This window comes from Sus scrofa, chromosome 7 (genome assembly GCF_054392235.1).
Source record: "Sus scrofa isolate SSC_HxYL_T2T_F1_AM1 chromosome 7, Sscrofa_HxYL_maternal_Yorkshire_Landrace_v2.0, whole genome shotgun sequence".
NCBI classification, from domain to species: Eukaryota; Metazoa; Chordata; class Mammalia; order Artiodactyla; family Suidae; genus Sus; species Sus scrofa.
In genome coordinates, this window is record NC_139389.1 from 79,155,815 (window position 1) to 79,169,637 (window position 13,823).

General features: G+C 35.2%; 1 long non-coding RNA gene across 9 annotated transcripts in view; it reads right to left on the reverse strand.

Annotated features, from left to right (window-relative positions):
- Positions 1–5,440: 5,440 nt before the first annotated feature.
- The window catches only part of LOC110261581 (uncharacterized), a 67,671-nt gene continuing 59,288 nt past the window's right edge, over positions 5,441–13,823 (reverse strand). For 5 of the 9 annotated variants that reach the window (XR_014810760.1, XR_014810755.1, XR_014810756.1 and 2 more), the window contains one exon: positions 5,441–8,657. This is a non-coding gene — a long non-coding RNA (uncharacterized LOC110261581). Of the gene's footprint in view, positions 8,658–8,766; positions 13,651–13,823 lie in introns of those variants that run through there. The other 4 variants (XR_014810758.1, XR_014810763.1, XR_014810761.1 and 1 more) reach the window with 4 other exon arrangements.

The following is a 13,823-nucleotide window of genomic DNA, read 5'->3' on the forward strand; positions in this document are numbered from 1 at the left end:
CACATTAAATCTTGTATTTGCTTTGAGGAGTATGGTCATTCTAACAATATTAAGTCTTCCAATCCAAGAGCATGGGACATCTTTCCATTTCTTTGAATCATCATCATTTATTTTATAGTTTTATAAAACTTACTGTTTTATAGTTCTCAGCATCTAATTCTTTTGCCTTCTTGATTAGGTTTATTCACAGGTATCTTATTTTCTTTGATGCAATCTTAAATGGGATTTTAAAAATTTCTCTTTCTGGTATTTCATTATTAGTGTAAAGAAATGCAACAGATTTCTGTATATTAATCTTGTATTCTGCTACCTTGCTGAATTCATTTATTAGTTTTAATAGTCTTTATGTGGAGTCTTTAGCATTTTCTGTATATATTATCATGTCTTTTGCATATGATGACAATTTTATCTCTTCCCTTCCAATCTGAATGCCTTTTACTTCTTTTTCTTGTCTGATTGCTGTGGCTAGGACTTCCAGTACTATGTTGAATAGAAGTGATGAGAGTGGACATACTTATATTGTTCCATAGTTTAGCAGGAAGGCTTTCAGCTTTTTGCCATTGAATAGTGGTGAGAGTGGATATCCTTGTCTTGTTCCAGATTTTAGCAGTATTATATTAGCTGTAGGTTTGTCATAAATGGCTTTTATCATGTTGAAATATATTATCTCTATACTCCATTTAGAGAGAATTTTTGTCATAAATGAATGTTGAATCTTATAAAATGCCTTTTCTGTGTCTATTGAGATAACACTGTAGATTTTGTCTTTTCTTTTTTAATGTGGTATATCACATTGATTGATTTGTTTAATGTAAACCAGCCTTGCAAACCTGGAATGAATCCAATTTGATCATGGTGTTTGATCCTTTCCGTATTTTTACATTGAATTTCCTAATATTTTGTTGAGGATTTTTGCATCCATATTCATCAAAGATAGTCACCTGTAACTTTATTTTTTGTTGTGTCTTTGGTTTGGTATAAGGGTGATCATGGATTCATAGAATGAATTTGAAAGTATTCCCTCCTCTTCAATTTCAACTGTTAGTTAGATCTTCTGGATAACTTGCTGTACTTTCTATATCATCACTTTCTGCTTTACCTTGCGCTTTTATATTATGGAGATGGTTTCTTTCCTTAATCCCCATGAACTAAATTCTGCTACATTCAAACTTTTCTTCTGCAGCTTCCTCACCTCTCTCAGCCTTCATAGAATTTGTCTATAACTCATTGTTTTTCTTGCTGCATTTAGTTTCTCTCTTTATCTTTTATTTTTGACATTTTAATTATGTGTCCTGGTGTGGATTTTTCGGATTCATCTTGTTTGGGACTCTCTGTGCTTCCTGGACCCAGATGTCTGTTTCTTTCCCCAGGTTAGGGAAGTTTTCAGCCATCATTTCTTCTAATAATTTCTCTGCCCCTCTCTCACTCTCTTCTCTATCTGAGATTTCTATAATGCAAATGTTTTTATACATGATGTCAACCCACAGGTCCCTTAAACTTTCTTCAATTAAAAAATAACGTTTAAATTATCTTTTTCTTTTTTTATTCACCTTGAATTCTTTCCACATGTCTTCCAGATCACTGATTCATTATCTGTATATTTAACCTATCCTCTTTTCCCGCTAGTATATTTTTTATTTCAGTTATTGTATTCTTTAGCTCTGATTGATTTTTTAAAAATATTTTCTACCTCTTTTTTTTAGTTCTTACTATGTTCATCCATTCCTCTCCCAATTTCTGTAACCAGCTTGTCAACATTACCTTGAACTCTTTATTAATTACATTGCTTATCTCTATTTTGCTTAGTTATTTTTCTGAGGTTTTGTCTTATTCTTTCATTTGGAAAATATTCCTGTTACCTGATTTTGCCTAATTCTCTATAGGTCTTACATAGGAGATGTGTATGGATCCCAGAAGTACACTGTTCTCTGATACCCAGGGCCAGAAGCTACAAGGGTGTTCCCTATAAGGGTTACATGGGCCCTTCTGTTTTGATGGGGCTGACTGCTGCAAGCATACTTGAATACAAGGATGGCCCCCAATGCATTTGGCTACACGCCCCTACATTATGTAGTTTCTGTGTGTGCACTGGTGGGGTGGGGTGGGGCAGGTCCTTGGCATAGATAGATTCTGCTATAAGTTACTAGCTTGGACAGGTTCTCAACCTGCCTGGCTGTGATGTCCAGCAGACCGTAGCTCCGATATTTGCACTGGTGATCATGGAAGACCCAAATATTAATAGGATGGTGTTGTATCAGCATAATAAAATGAATTTACAAAAATGGTTGCAAACAGAATCTCAGTCCCTGCAGAGACTGAGTCCAATCGTTTTTTGCCTCTTCAGAAGGCTCTCCAGGATCAGCAAGAGGGCCTAACCCCCAGCACATTTCAGACTGCTTCCTCTGAGCTAGGACTCAAAGCAAATGAGTTTTTGAATGTGCCCTTTAAGAGCAGAGTCTTGGTTTCTTATAGCCCCCTGGCTTTTCCAAGGATAAGCCCTGTTGGTTTTCAAAACTAGACATTTTGGAGTTTTGTCTTCCCAGTGTGGGACCTCCACACAGGGGAGTGCAATGTGGGGATCGGACTTCTTGCTCCCCAGGGAAGACCTTCGTACTTGTGATTTCCTTATGCTTGTGTGTCAATACACCATGGACATGGGTCCTGACCAGACCTCATCTCTTCCCCTCTTACCCATTTGTTTGGACACCTTATTTATATCTTGAGTTGTGGGAAAATTTTTCTGCTACTCTTCAGGTTACTCTCAGAGATAGTTATTCTGTAAGTGGTTGTAATTTCAGTGTGCTCATGTGAGGAGGTGAGCTCAGAATCTTCTTACTCTGCCATCTTTATCCTATCTCCTTATTTGTCAGATTTTTTAAAATTTTTATTAAAGAGTAGTTGATTTACAATGTTGTGTCAATTTGTCAGTTTTAACGATACAATGAAAGATGCTAAAAGAAAACTGAGAGTAGGACTTGGGCTCGGATGATGGGATATCTGAGGCTTTCTATACTTTGTGAATGTCTTTTTCTGTAAGCTTAAAAAATGCTCTTTAAAACAAGTAAATATGTACCTGATTATATATGTTCATTTAAAAAATTATGGAAGCTGAGACAGTGAATGTGAATATATCTTATTGCAGAATTTGTCATAAAATATTGTGAAGATCTCGGGTGACTTGAATTTGAATAACTTATTGTACAGATATAATGTACAGATATTGTACAGATATAAATATGTAAAGAGAGACAGACAGACAGATAGACAGATAAAGAGAAGAAAAGAATTGGAATTCCTGTCATGGCACGGCAGAAATGAATCCGACTAGGAGCCATGAGGTTTCAGGTTTGATCTCTGGCCTCAGTGGGTTAATGATCCAGCACTGTGGTGAGCTGTGGTGTAGGTCACAGATGCAACTGGTTCTGCATTGCTGTGGCTGTGGCATAGGCCGGCAGCTACAGCTCCAATTAGACCCCTAGCCTGGGAACCTCCATGAGTTGTAGGTACAGTCCTAAAAAAAAAAAAAGAAAAAAAAAAAAAAACAGAGAGAGAGAGAAGAAAGTAATTACAAAATTCTCCCCAAGATAATCAAATCATGGCAAATGAAATGTTGGATAGGCCAAGCACAAGAGAATCTCATTAATAGCTTCTGTATATGACCTTGGAATCATCTTTGGCTTCTCCTACACCTCTCATATAAAATTAGTCACAAAACCTTGTCAATGCTTCTTCAGTTTGCCTCTCTTTTTGATTCTCACTGCTACTTTCCTCATCAAATTTCATATGGACTAAAGCCTTTTAGCTCATTGGTTCATAACATTTGTGGCAGAATAGAATCATTGATTCAGTGGTATGCCCACACAATCAGCATTTTTAAAGTTCCCAAGGTAATTCTAGCATGCAGTCAGAGTTGAGAAACATTGTTTTAATTGACTTCTCTGTCACTGGTGTCTCTCTTCTTAAGCCTGCTTTCATAATACTGATTTATCTTTCTAGCAGACAGATTTTTAAATATAATTATTCTGTTTAAACACTTCTATTAATTTCCACAGTCAGAAAAATTCCAAACTCTTCAGAATTGCATTTAAAGTCCTTCAAACCTCTGAATATAATCAACATTTTTTGTTTAATATGTTCTCTTGCACAGTCTTGGGCTCAGACAAACTAGAACCCTCACCATTGCTGGAACATGCCATTCATTTTTATGCCTAGACTGTACCATTGATATTGATACTTTAGTGTTCATAAGTAAATATGGGGAAGAGCTTATTAAAAATTCACATTTCAACAAAACATAAACAGACTTATAGAGAGAACAAGTTGGTAGTTACCAGCAGGGGTTGGGGGTTGGATAATGGGGAAAATAGGTGAAGGAGATTAGCAGGTATGAACTTCCAGTTGCAAGATAAATATGTCACAAAGATGAAATATACAGTATAGGGAATAAAGTCAATAATATCATGGCAATTTTATATGGTGACAGATGGTGACTGAACTTATTGTGGTGATTATTTCATAATGATGAAAATATCAAATCACAATGTTGTACACCTGAAACTAATATAATATTGTATGTCAAGAATAACTTAATAATAAAAAATGTCAAATATTCAATGAAATGGTGTAAAACCAGAATACATTTTGGGGACATCTGGTCTCTTATCCTGATTTAATAAAGCATTTGTTTTCTTTTAGGAAAAAAATAAATATTTAAAAATAAAAATGCACAATTTCAAGTCCATGTACTGCATTATGACCCAAAAAATCCAAAGAACCTTCCTGCTACAAAACAACCAAATACTTGATAAGACAGCTTTCTATGCATTGCTGAGGTCACAGGAAAAAAGGGAAAATACCAAGGGCACCCCCTACAGGGGGAAAATATCTGTTTGCTAAACCTGGAGTAGAGTCTGCAAGCAGCAAGCAGCAAGCAAATCAGAACCATGAAGCTTCCCTGAAGGTGTGTCAGTATTAGCATTGACATCAGGAAAGTCTTGAGCAAGCTTCAAGGAGGGATCATAGAACCTCAGGCTCTTGCATTAGCCAGGGCTCTAGAAAGAAGCTTAAGTAGTTTTAGATTGTTAGTCTACTTGTTATCAGGAGCTAACTCCAAGAAAGGCAACCTGAGACTTAGCCCTTTGTATTAAAAAGAGACTCTTAAAAAAATAAAAAAATAATAATACCTTGAAGTGATATTAGGCAGTTAATCCCCTCCTAAATACTTAAATTATATAATGAGGGAAAAAAGAAAAGTGGGTGCTTTGAAGAAATTTAGGCTTCAACAGTAGAAAGAAAGAAGTAGAGTTTGCTCTAAGAGGAGAAACTGAATGCTCACAACATGTTATGTTTGCATAGAGGTCTCTAAGATTCTCACAAATTTATATCAAACATGACCTCTTAATCATGCATGCATGTAAAAATACAAGCCATCATACATGAATCAGTAAAAACACCAAACAACAGATTTATTCCCAAAACTTTCAAATATGACATTCTGAGGATTGAAAAAAGAATTTCTACTAATGCAATGTTTAATAAAATAGAAGGTGCAATTACAAAAATACAGAAGAGTAACAAAAACAAGGGCAGAAATTTGAAAGGAGGCCAAACTGAGATTTTTAGAAATAGAGAATATAATTTGAAGTTAAGAACCAAAAGAGCATATTTAACAGAAGATCAGACTAAACTGAAGTGAGAATTAGTGAGTGGGAACTTAGACTGTAAGAAATTATCCAGAATACAATACAGAGAACAAGAAGATAAAAAATATGAATGATAGGTATCACATAGAGATTGAATTAGACTACATCACATATTTCATTGAATTACTAGAAAAAGAGAGAGAATAGATGAGAGGCAATTTTACAGACATAGTATCTGAGACTTCTCCAGAACTGATGAAAATTAGAAATCCACAGATATCTATCAACAAACAGATGAATAAATAAATAGTCTTAAGTTCACATAATAGAAATTACAGAGCAGTGAAAATGAACAACTACGCAAATCACCATAAATGATTCCTAGTAATGTAATGTTGAATTTTTTAAAGGAACAAAAGATGTTATTTCTTTCTTTTTTATTAAGGTAAAGTTGAATAATATTATAAAAGTTTCAGGTGTACAACATAGTGATTCACAATTTTTAAAGATTAAATTCCATTTCTAATTATTATAAAATACATAATAGTTTTGGCTATATTTCCTGTGTTGTACAATATATCCTTAATGCACTGAATGAGGCCAGGTTCAGGGATCAAACCTGTATCCTCATAGATACTAGTTAGGTTCATTACACTAAGTCACAACAGGAACTCTTCTTTTCCATGTTCTTTTATCATAGGACATTGAATATAGTTCTCTGTGCTATACAGTAGGACCTGATGGACATTTTGTTTTTATAAAAAAGTCCATACTGTTTTCCCTAGTGGCTGCATCAATTTATATTCCCACCAACAGTGTACAAGAGCTTCCTTTTCTCCACATCCTCACCAACATTTGTTATTTGTGTTCTTTTTGATGATAGTCACTCCAATAGGTATAAGGAGTTATCTCATTGTGGTTTTAATTTGCATTTTTCTGATGATTAATGATGCTGAACATCTTTTCATGTGACTGTTGATTATCTGTATATCTTCTTTGAAAAAATGTCTATTCAGATTTTTTGCTCATTTTTAAGCAGGTATTTGTTTATCTGATATGGAGTTATATGAATTGTTTGTATATTTTGGATATTAACCTCTTATGGATCATATTATTTGTTCCAAATATTTTTCTCTCATTCAGGAAGTCTTCGTTCATCTTGTCGATGGTTTCTTCTGTTGTGCAAAAACTTTTAAGTTTAATAAGTTTCCATTTGTTTGTTTTTTATTTTGTTTATTTTGCCTTAAGAGACTGAGTCAAGAAAAACATTGCTACAATTTATGTGAAAGGGTGTTCTGCTTATGTTCCCTTTTAGGTGTTTTATTGTTTCAGGTCTTATGTTTAGGTCTTTAATGCTCTAGACCTAACTCAAATTTGGCAGCCTTTTGCATTGTCCAGCATATAGATGTCATTGATGTAATTTATCAGCATGATGCCCTGTGAGATGTTAATGTAGTCCAGATATTTTTGGACTATTTGATGACAGTGGGTAGGAGAATTAATGTAGCACTGAGGTAACACTGTAAATCAATATTGTCACCCATAACATGTGAATGCAAACTATGTATAAATTTTTTTGAAAATTAGAATAGCAAAGAATGCATTTGCTAAATTTTTAACTATATACAATATACTTAGGGCATTGTTCATCTGTTTTAGCAATGATACAAACACTAGCACATGGTCTGCGGTTGAGAGCACACCATCCAGTTTCTATGAGAGCCAACCTGGCTAATTAAATAGATACTAATAGGGACAACCACATCTGCATCCTTTGGATCTTTAAATGTATTAATCTCTACTATGTCCCATGGAGTATATCATTCTTAAGTTACTCTCTTCATGGGGAAGATGGAAAGGCTTGGAATATTTCAAAGGTTTTCATTTGGCCTTCTCCACTGTTACAGGACCTGCTCTTCAGGCCAAAGAACAAATGTGATGATTACTCCAACTCCCAAGTATATTAATTCAAATTATACATTCAGAGATTCAGAAAATGAATATTGGGCAGATCCACAAACAGTGTAAACACTACAATTTTGATGCTAAGCCCGAATTCCATTTATTACATACTTCCCTTAAGTCTCTGTTCTTTTTTCCTTTTTAAGATATGAAACCTGCATGGTGCTTTATTAATACACATTTATATTTGTTTTTTGTCTGTTTAGGACCACACCCATGGCTTATGGAGGTTCCCAGGATAGGGGTCTAATCAGAGCTATAGCCGCCGGTCTACACCACAGCCACAGCAACACCAGATCTGAGCCACATCTGCAAACTGCACCACAGCTCACTGCAATGCTGGGTACTTAATCCAACTGAGAGAGGCCAGGGATTGAACCCTCAACCTCATGGTTCCTAGTCAGATTCGTTTCCACTGCACCACAGTGGGAATTCCAAGTCTCCATTCTAAAAGGGGAACCTTGATGAAACTTTAAGCTCCCACATATCAATGTCAACATAAACCCTGGATCTAATATTCCTCAAAACTAGGAATAAGAAATTTGCATATTTCTCTTTATCCTTTGCACAATAATTCATGTAAAAAGTTAGAGTTCCATCTTCAGTGGAAGACAACAGAATCCAGTTTCTACAATGTGTCATCTACAATGTAGAACACGTTATTTTAAAAAATAGTAGATTTTTTAATGACCAAGAGTGAATGGCAAAACTAGTCAATAGAACCAGAGTACAAGGTGAGTCAAACACTGGAATCAGTAAAAGATTTTGAAGCAGCTATTATTAATTGTTTCAAGAATTTAAAGGAAAATCTGGTCATGAGTGTACAGATGAAGAATCTCAGCTGAAAATTAAGAAATCAAAATTCTAAAAATGAAGAGTACAGTGTCTGAAATTAAATATCCTCCTGTATGAGGTCAAAGATTATAGATGGCAAGAGAGAGTTTCTCTGGACTTTAAGACAGAGCAATGATAATTACTTCCATCTTAATTGGTGCTAGTGCCCTAAAAGATATTTTCCTCTATCCCATAAACTTTGAATCCAGTAGAGATGACCTATTTAAAATAAAAATAGAAGCAGTTGTTATTTTATACATACTTGCATAAAGGCACACATATAAAAATATACACTCAAAAGGTAAAAATACGTTATTAACATTAAAACTTAGTTGGGTGTTTTGCTTTTATTCCATTTCTGATTATTTTATCTAAATAAGAACATCTTATAATATCAAAAATATTTTAAATGTAGATACACAAAAAAATACAGAAAAGTAAGAAAGTAAACACCACTGCCAAGAGACAACATCAATTAGCAGGTTACATTTTGATAGATTCATTCTACTCTTTTGTCTAAACAAATAAAATTATTTTTACAAAGTAGGATCTTTATGTAAATAGCGTTATCGACCACTTCTTCTTTTAACATTTTTTCATGATTTTCCTGTCATTATGTATTTGTTTAAAATATAATTGTAATTGTTTTATATATCTAGATCAGAAATTACAAAACCACTCCTCTATTGTTGAACAAATGAGTTGATTTCATTTTTCAATATTCATTATAGCAGGTTTTATTGCATAAAAATCTGCCTGAATTCCTTCTTATTTAGAAAACTTAGAAATGGGAGGAAATATATAACTGTATTCATTTTCTAGGGCTGCAAAATAACAGATTGGGTTTCTTAAACAAAAGAAATATACTGTGTCACAGTTTGGGGGGCTGTAAGTCTGAGATCAAAGTGTCAGCAGGATTGATCCTTCTGAGAGCCACAAAGGAAGGATCTCTTCTAGGCCTATGTCCTTGAATTGTTGATAGATGGCCATCTTCTCCCTGTGTTTTCACATTGTCTCCCCCCTGTAAGTGTCTGTGTCCAAATTTCTTTTTCTGCTAAGGATACCATTCATATTGCATTAGGGCCCACCTCAATGACCTCATTTTAACTTAAGTCCTCTTCAAAGATCCTGTCTCCAAATATAATCACCTTCTGAGGTATTGGGAGTTAGGACATCAACCTTTGCATTTTGGGAGTACACAATTCACTCCAAAACAAGTGGCTCTGAACATTTGTGAAGATGTAAATATATTTAATCAACTAGGCCTCCATAAATTATATTTCTACCTAGACTTGGGACAGTCGTTTCCAAAAGTATATGAAGGACTCATATAAAGCAAAGTTACTCATGTTATTTCCCTCTAAACTAATATATGGAAAGTAATTCCATTTGAAAATGGAGAAGAGGGCCCTATCAGGCAGCTTCTCAGTGTTTGGAGCACATTTGAAGACAAAACTTACTTGTTTTACATGTAATTTAGTAAGAGATCTTTCGGAAACCACCTGGATTATTTCTCTCTTGTGAGGGACATGGATTATAATCAAATTATCCAAAAATTTAATATTAGTTTGTTTTAAGATAAAAATATATATACAATATACTTCACCAGCATGTTATGCATTTTTACAGATGAGACATTTTAAATCAATTTCTTAAATGTTTCTTCTGCCATATTTTGAAATGCGACTTGCAATCAGGCAATAAACTGAAAGGCAACTAAAGAAGTCCAACACAGCTGCTGGAATAATCTTCCATAAATGTTGTTTGGATAACATCATTCCCTCTCTTAGAAAGCTACAGTGACTTTCAATTTCTTTTTGTTCCAAATGTGAACTTCTAAATATTTGCTATAAGGTTTAGAAAAATTCAAACCCACCTACCAAGAGGAGTGTTTTCTTAGCCTTATGATTCACAATCAGTTTCCATTCTATCAAATAATGGCTAGATAACTTCCAGGGCCTGTGTACCTCACTTTCATGGTTGACTTTTGGCCCAGCTCTTGCTACCAACCAAAACTTTTTTCCATAAGCTCAAAACCTTTCTTTCCATTAAAACATTTTTATGAAACTTGTCTACACCATACTGTATGTTTTCTAAAAGAGCAGAAACAAACAAACAAAAAAAATGTTTCCCCAAAATACACCAATGAATTCCAACACTTTTAGGTATATTTTAAAGCTTGCAAGTGGAAATATTTGCCCAGGTCTCATCTGCCTTTTCAAAATGTAATGCTTATTAAGGTCAAGTTGCTGGCTAGCTTGCTTTTGTAAATTTTTGAAACATTTCCTATTGTTAAAAATATTTTGTATTGGAGTTCCCACTGTGGCACAATGGGATGCAGGTTTGATCTCCAGCCTGGCACAGTGGGTTAAGGATCCAGCATTGCCACAGCTGCAGAGTAGATCACAACTGTGGCTCAGATCTGATCCCTGACCTGGGAACTCCATATGCTGTGGGGTGGCCAAAAAAGAGAAAAAAAATTGTTATTTTAGCTAAAATTATTATGGTATACCCACCACATGTTATTCATTATTTTTATTTTTAAAATGGTATAATATTGCATATTATTCACAGACGCTGTTGCTAGAGTATAAATTTTGCAACATTTTTGAAATTCTCCTATATTTAACCAAAAAAGTTTTAAATATATACATCAATGCAACAATGGGTTCCATTGGATATGGTAGATACATGCATAAAAAGATACCTGTTTAAAATGTTAGTAGCAGAATTGTTTAACGGAAGATGTTATTTGACAGAAAATTGATGTAACATTAGGCAACTTTAAAAATGAGCCTTTTAGAAATGACATGTACATAAATAAAGAGTACTAGCTATAGGGAAGCATGTAAAACTCATTGCAGAACTGTATAGAGAGAATGATACCATTTGTTTAAAATAATGTTAGGAGTGGTTGCATATGGGACGTATGGTACTTTGAATTTTCCCTTTTCAAATAGATTTGAGCATCTATCACGGTATAAAATATAGAACAGGTTTGGTCTGCTACTCTGATGGGAGGCTGATGGGAGTTGGGGAAGGGAAATGGGGCTGGCAGAAGGTCAGGATAGGAGGTGGGCACAGATGGAAGAGGAAAACGTGGAGGAGAAGGAAGAGAAAGGAAATAGGAAGAAGAAAGGAGAACAAAAACAAAAATAAGAACAAAGAAATCAAGAATAAAATAGGAGATAAGTAGTCCAAAATACAATCATAGGAAGCTGCATTTGTCAGACTGAGCCATGCTCAAATGTAGCTACCCCCATTAGCATTGTGCTATTTGTTTCATCAAGATATTTTTGGTAAATTAAACATACTTCTATACTTCCATAAAAATTTTTTAAGGAGTTCCCGTCGTGGCACAGTGGTTAACGAATCCGACTAGGAACCATGAGGTTGCGGGTTCGGTCCCTGCCCTTGCTCAGTGGGTTAAGGATCCGGCGTTGCCGTGAGCTGTGGTGTAGGTTGCAGACGCAGCTCGGATCCCGCTTGCTGTGGCTCTGGCGTAGGCCGGTGGCTACAGCTCTGATTCGACCCCTAGCCTGGGAACCTCCATATGCCGCGGGAGCGGCACAAGAAATAGCAACAACAACAAAAAAAAGACAAAAAAAAAAATTTTTTTTAAAAGATGCCTTTGTATAGTGGAGAATTCCATGGGAAGTTATGAGAGTTGGTTTTTCTGTCTTTGAAAAGCTAACAGGCAAAACAATTTAGAATCAAAATGGCACAAGAAAACTTTCAGAAGTAATGGTAATGCTCATTACTTTGATTGTGGTGATGGTTTCACAATTGTGTACCCATGTTAAAACTTACTAAATCAACCACATTAAATATATTCAGCTTATCGCATATCAATTATAACTCAATAAATCTGTCTTTTAAAATCCGTTTAAAAAAGAATCTCCTTACCTCCATTGGTAGCTGTTGCCTGGACTTTTGGCACAGAATGGAACAATAAACAATGTGGATTGGAAATCTAAATTTGACACAGCATGTAAAACGGAAATTGCGTTTGTTGTTATAACATATGCAACAGATAAAGAGGCAAAAATATCCATTGAGTTAGTAAGTGTTTATCAGTTTGAAAACTACACTGTCAAAGTATTTCCTACATCCCGGGTAAAAGAGTAAAATTCTTTTGGCCCCATCAGCACATGCAGTGTGAAGACCACTTTTCCAAGGAGCAAGAACTTCCCCTTGGGGGATCTTCTTATGCCAAACAGATTGTTTTTCTCTGCAGATCCGGAGTGGTTTATGCAACCATTAGAATGCCAGGCTATTTAAGACCAGATAAATTATAACTATTCTAATAAGAATAGTTAGAATAACCAAAAAGCCCTCTCCTGCATGGGCATTCATAGAAGGAAGAATTTTGGGATTCAAGGACGTCTGTCATTATCCATGGTAACAGTGGAATCATGACCCCGGATTGAACCACTGAAGCATACATTACAATTATTAAAGTCATACAGAAAGAGGCTGATGAGATAAAACTAGCTGAACAAATTCCTCTGAAAATAGTCTATACATCAAAAGACTTATCAAAAAAGGAAGAAGAAACTAAAAGAAAATTATACATGCTGCTGGAACAAAGATAATCTCACTGCTTCAGGATTTGGATATTTAAAACCCTTAAAAATATTATTTTGAAGAAAATGTTTCATACCCACATCAATGATAAGACAGAGATTATTAAGAAGCTGCATAAAACCTTTGGAAATAATAATTATCTGCTCCTAAGACATCTCCATTCTACTCCCCCTCATCTGGTCAGCCCTTTTCTTCATCGTCACTTCTGTCCAGAACAGATTATTTCAATCTCTTCACCCACTTGGACTGTGGGAGACATCATGCAGAAAATGGGTCAACATGTAAAACATGAGATTTTCTGGCACTTCCATCAAGATTGTCCCAGCAAAAGTGTAGATGTCAGAGATAAAATGGTCACCATCAGTTCATCTGTTCAAAGACTAGGACTGTATTTTTAAGAAATTCAAAGAAGAAAATATATTTAATCCAAGAAGTGTCTCTCAAAACCCACATCAGAGATGCCTTGTCAGCCATCAAGGGCAGCAAAACCATGAATGATCTGCAAAGCTTAAATAGTGCAGAAGTTGTCATGCCCTAGATGAGGAGGAGAAAATGCTGGTCCTTCTTATTGAGCATTTCTTTGCCAGCTGAAGTGCACAGCCGAAGATTAGGAAAACTCTCTCTGCTGAAGCAGAAGAAATAAAAATATTCTCAGGAAGCCATCTCACATGGCAGAACCAACAAAACTGCCAATGAATGCAGTGCTTCTAACACTGGGAGAATAAGGTCAAATATTACAACCAAATAGAACAGTGAACAAAAGAACCTTCTGAGCAATAGGAAGTTGCAGGGGGAGTG